The sequence below is a fragment of the Gnatocerus cornutus genome, unplaced genomic scaffold (assembly GCF_029298725.1).
Source record: "Gnatocerus cornutus isolate USDA-ARS CGAHR unplaced genomic scaffold, icGnaCorn1.1 ctg00000297.1, whole genome shotgun sequence".
NCBI lineage: Eukaryota > Metazoa > Arthropoda > Insecta > Coleoptera > Tenebrionidae > Gnatocerus > Gnatocerus cornutus.
Window position 1 is genome coordinate 8,990 of NW_028275616.1, and position 5,468 is coordinate 14,457.

At 45.4% G+C, this 5,468-nt stretch overlaps 1 non-coding gene across 1 annotated transcript; it reads left to right on the forward strand.

Moving 5' to 3' along the window:
• The first annotated feature begins 251 nt into the window (after nt 1-251).
• LOC148165507 (5S ribosomal RNA) lies at nt 252-371 on the forward strand. Its single transcript, XR_015771411.1, has one exon. It is a non-coding gene; the product is annotated as a 5S ribosomal RNA (ribosomal RNA).
• Nucleotides 372-5,468: the final 5,097 nt, after the last annotated feature.

Consider the following 5,468-nt stretch of genomic DNA (forward strand, 5'->3'; position numbering starts at 1 on the left):
TACGTTAATCGCAAGTGACTCGTTGAGATCGTCAAACGAACAATTTAATTTAACGCCTCATACGAGTTTTTTTTTTTCGTCATTTTGTCGCAAAAAAAAAACTAAAAAACGACTCGCAAAAAAAAATTTTTTTTTTTTCTTCTTTTAAATCTTGTACATTTTCTGACATGTGTACCATCGAAAAATGTCACATCCAAACGATCGAACAATCACAAAAAATCGTCAACGTACCATCTTGGAAAATTTTACCAGGCAACGACCATACCACGTTGAAAACTACCGGTTCTCGTCCGATCACCGAAGTCAAGCAACGTCGGGCGCGGTCAGTACTTGGATGGGTGACCGCTTGGGAACACCGCGTGCCGTTGTCTCTACTCTTTTCTTTTTTTATTAACATTTCTGATGTCAAACTTTTTTTAAATATATTTTTCACTATTTATATTTTCTCTCAGGAACTTATATAGTATGAAGACGAAAATTTTTAATTCGTTCGAGTTGAATTTGTGGTTCTGAAAAGAACCGATTTTTTTTCTTTTTTTTCCAACCAACTTCCAAGCTGCTCGAGGAGGATTTATTTTGAACTGGTGTATTTGGTGACGGCCTTGGTTCCTTCAGAAACGGCGTGCTTCGCCAATTCACCGGGCAAAAGAAGACGCACCGCCGTCTGGATCTCCCTGCTGGTTATGGTCGAACGTTTGTTGTAATGAGCGAGGCGACTGGCTTCAGCAGCTATACGTTCGAAGATGTCGTTCACGAAACTGTTCATGATAGACATAGCCTTGCTGGAGATACCGGTATCGGGATGGACCTGCTTCAACACCTTGTAAATGTAGATGGCGTAACTCTCCTTCCTCCTGCGCTTCTTTTTCTTGTCGCTCTTCGAGATGTTCTTTTGAGCTTTTCCGGCCTTCTTGGCCGCCTTACCGCTGGTCTTGGGTGGCATTCTCTTCTAGTCGTCGAGTTAAAAAAACGTTTAAAAACAGAAAACGAGACAGACACGACGTGCACGTTACGACGAGTATACTCGATCTAAAACGCCGCACACCTAAAATCCCTCTATTTATAACGAGCGAGCGACAAACAGGCGCTCCGCCTTAGTTCGTCGTTCGACCATTGCCCTAACGAGATGGCGCTGTACCGACCATATAAATTTCTAGCCTTCGCCGCGTTCGGCATTTATTTCAAGCCGTACGTTTGTCAGTGCGCTTCGTGTCAGTCGCAGTAGGTGTTTTGCTGTTTATATCGTATAACAACATGTCCGGAAGAGGAAAAGGAGGTAAAGTGAAGGGAAAGGCGAAGTCTCGTTCCAGTCGTGCCGGACTTCAGTTTCCCGTCGGCAGAATTCATCGTCTTCTGCGTAAAGGAAACTACGCCGAAAGAGTGGGTGCAGGTGCTCCCGTTTATTTGGCGGCCGTAATGGAATATCTAGCCGCCGAAGTTCTCGAATTGGCAGGAAACGCCGCCAGAGATAACAAGAAAACCCGTATCATTCCGAGACATCTTCAATTGGCTATAAGGAACGACGAGGAGTTAAACAAGCTCCTTTCCGGCGTTACCATCGCCCAAGGCGGTGTCTTGCCCAACATCCAGGCGGTGTTGTTGCCCAAGAAGACCGAAAAGAAGCCTTAAATTTAATTCTTCGCCGCCGTCATCTCGAACGAAAAACAAAAACTTTTATAAAAACCATCTTCACATCGGCCCTTCTCAGGGCCAAAAATTCAACTCGAACGAATTGATTTTTTCGCCAAAATACAACAACCTATGAGAATCATGTTAAAAAGTCTTTTAGATATTTTAAAGTTAAACCGATCAATTAATTCATTATACGAGCGTAGACTGAACGGAAGATTTTCGATTACATTCAACCAAGAAAGATGATTTTTACGACTTTTCATCGTAATTTTTAGAAAAATTCAATGCCCGACTAAAGCACGAACTCGACAACTCTATCTATAATAATTTATTGATTATCTAATTCAAGAAACATTCCGATTCGTCGTAAATTTCTTCACATTTCGCACATTAATCTGTTAAGAACATACACACACACACCGGTCGCCTATACGTGCTCTCCGTCTCGATAATTTCTTGCAGCAGCAGTCGTCAGCGGTGAGCCGTAATACTACAATCAATCGTTTTATTTGCTATGAGATTTTGTTTCAAGTCACGTCTGAGGAGAGTAACTCTACCCCATATTGGACATAACCTCAAATATACTCTTCGTGGCAAAAACGTTCTTTTAACGATGGTCATTCTAACCTAAAACTGCTGTCAAAATTGTCAAAGTCGCCGCCTGGATCACAAATTAAAATGATCACTCACTCCGTACGATTTTCATTTCGATTTGAAGACAAACACACAATTGAGCAACATATTTAATTCGTTTGATTTATTTTGTGGTTCTGAAAAGAACCGTTTTTTTTTGTTTGTTTGTTTGCTTGCCTGCGGGGGGTTTGTTGTTATTCCTCTGAGGATGCGGATACACGTCATAAAATGATAAAATTAACCGCCGAAACCGTAAAGGGTACGACCTTGACGTTTCAGGGCGTAGACGACGTCCATGGCGGTGACGGTCTTACGTTTTGCGTGTTCGGTGTAAGTTACGGCGTCACGGATGACGTTCTCGAGGAAGACCTTCAACACACCTCTGGTTTCTTCGTAGATGAGACCGGAAATACGTTTCACACCACCACGACGAGCCAATCTTCTGATCGCCGGTTTCGTTATACCTTGGATGTTATCGCGTAGAACTTTGCGATGACGTTTGGCGCCACCTTTTCCCAATCCTTTGCCACCTTTACCACGACCGGTCATCTTGATAAAATTAGGAAATTCTTCGTACAAAACGACGTAGCTTCGACCAAGTTCGTTATGGAACTAACGTCAAAATTTCATTCCGCGGGACTATTTATAAGTTACGGCAGCTCCACCTCGCGTTAAAAACGAATCCACCAATGGCGTCGCCGTATGACTCATCGAGTTTATAAAACGGCCGTTGGCGCGACGAAAATTTTCAGTTGACTTTCGAACGTTCGTACGTACGGTCGGTCGTTCGGTCGAAGCAAGCAAGCAAGCCACTACCTACGTTAATTCTTTTCATTTGATTCATCCGATATCCGAGATGGCGAGAACTAAACAGACGGCTCGTAAATCTACCGGTGGCAAGGCACCTAGAAAACAGTTGGCCACGAAGGCGGCCAGAAAAAGCGCTCCCGCCACCGGAGGTGTCAAGAAACCTCACCGTTACAGGCCCGGTACGGTCGCCCTTCGTGAGATTCGTCGTTATCAAAAGAGCACTGAACTTTTGATCCGCAAGCTGCCTTTCCAACGTCTCGTCCGAGAGATCGCCCAAGATTTCAAGACCGATCTCCGTTTCCAAAGTTCGGCCGTGATGGCACTTCAAGAAGCCAGCGAGGCTTATCTCGTCGGCCTCTTCGAAGACACCAACTTGTGCGCCATCCACGCCAAACGTGTCACCATCATATCGAAAGACATCCAATTGGCGAGACGCATTCGTGGCGAGAGGGCTTAAATTTCCTCCATCCATCCATCCATCCATCCGATCCGACCATCTAGAATTAACAAATTCTTCATCTTCGAAGGTGTTAAAAGAAGAAAAAAAAAATCGGTTCTTTTCAGAACCACAATTATTTTCCAACGAATTGAAAATTTATCGTTCGCGCATGCAACTTTTTGAGATTGAAAAAAAAAAAAAAAAAAAAAAAAAGTTAGGTTATGTGATTTATTCACAAAATTCGTACTTACATAAAACGATAAACTTTTGCTTTTTTCTTTCACATTAAATTTTCTTTTAACTGAGACTATTTGAAACATTATTATATAATAAAGTTTATCATTCTTTGTAATAACACTGTTTCGACAGTCAAATGAATAGACAAGAAAATCAAATGAAAGTATGTATCTCCTCAACAGAATGTGCATTGTCCAAGCGAATCTTTCGTTCGTTTCTTGAAAATAATTGTGGCCCTGAAAAGGGCCATTTATTTGTATCGATGGTGCCCCTACGTCGATATATACGATCGGAGCACGTTCCCGAAACCACCAGGACGTCGTCGTCGTTGAAAAAATTAAATCATCGTCGTCGACTTTTCACTTCTTTCTCTTGGGTGAAGCGGTTTTTTTCGCTTTGACGGTGACGGCTTTGGCCGTTTTCGGTTTCGGCGCTTTCGGTTTCTTGGTTGGACCGGCCTTGTTGGATTTCTTCGCTTTCGATGGCGTCTTGGGTTTGACGGGCGATCTGGAGGCGGCGCTGGCTTTCTTTTCGGGAGCGGACGCAGCCTTTCTAGCCTTCGATACGGCGACGCTCTTCTTTTCGGCGGCAGTTTTCTTAGACTTGGCCGAAGCGGCGGGGGCGGCCTTCTTACCGGCTTTTGAGGCGGATCCTTTTTCGGCGGACGTCGGCGCTGACGCGACGGAACGTTTAGCAACGCCCGTCTTCTTGGATTTCGCCGATGACGACGCGGTCGCAGCGGCAGATCTCTTTTTCGTGGCGGACGGAGCCTTAGCTGCACCGGTGACGGCAGAAGCCAACTTGAACGAACCGGAAGCTCCTTTTCCTTTGGTTTGGACCAACGAACCGGATGCGACGGCGCCCTTAAGGTACTTCTTGATGAAAGGCGCAAATTTTTCCGCGTCGACTTTGTAGTTGGCCGCGACATATTTCTTGATCGCCTGCAACGAAGAACCGCCGCGTTCCTTCAAGCCTTTGATGGCGTTGGTGACCATCTCCGAAGTGGGCGGATGAGAAGGTTTGCTTCTCGGATTTTTGGGCTTCTTCTCCTTCTTCACCGGTGAGGAGCCGGAAGTGGCACCGGCGACCGTCGAAGCTGCTTGATTTTCTACGTCGGCCATATTTTCGTCTATCGCGCGCGCGTTTTTTTCTTTTTATTATAGGTAGGCTTATTCTTCGGTGAAAGAACGAATGAACTTTACAGAACGAATTGGGCGCCAAAGTCAAAGTGTTGGCGCGTTCGAAAACGCGCGGACCGCGGACTAAACGAGAGCCTTCTCGTCGAGTTAGAAAATTCAGTGGGCCTCGAATACAGCTTTCGCGTGATGGCATCGTTCTCTTTACGCGAAGATCACCGCCTCCGGGTGCGGGAACATGAGCGATTCGGTCGGCGATGGCCTCCTGAATAACCTCAAGTTTTCCCGGACGACCAGCCGACCTCCAAAAGCGAACAAGGACCGATCGAACGTCGACTCGAACAAAGACCCTCCGAAACAAGGAGATGACATCCAAGTTCGACGCCGACGTTACGCGTTTTCCACGAATAACAGGAAAGTTCCGCTTTCGACCAGACAAACTTGGAAGCATCCTCTACAAGTTTCACGAACGAATCGGTCGAAAAGTACGTGCGATCTTTTCGAAAATCGCCTCGCAAAGAGACGCAGCACGGATCGGAGCGACGACCGACGAACCTGCAGAGTGTAGGAAAAAAATTCAC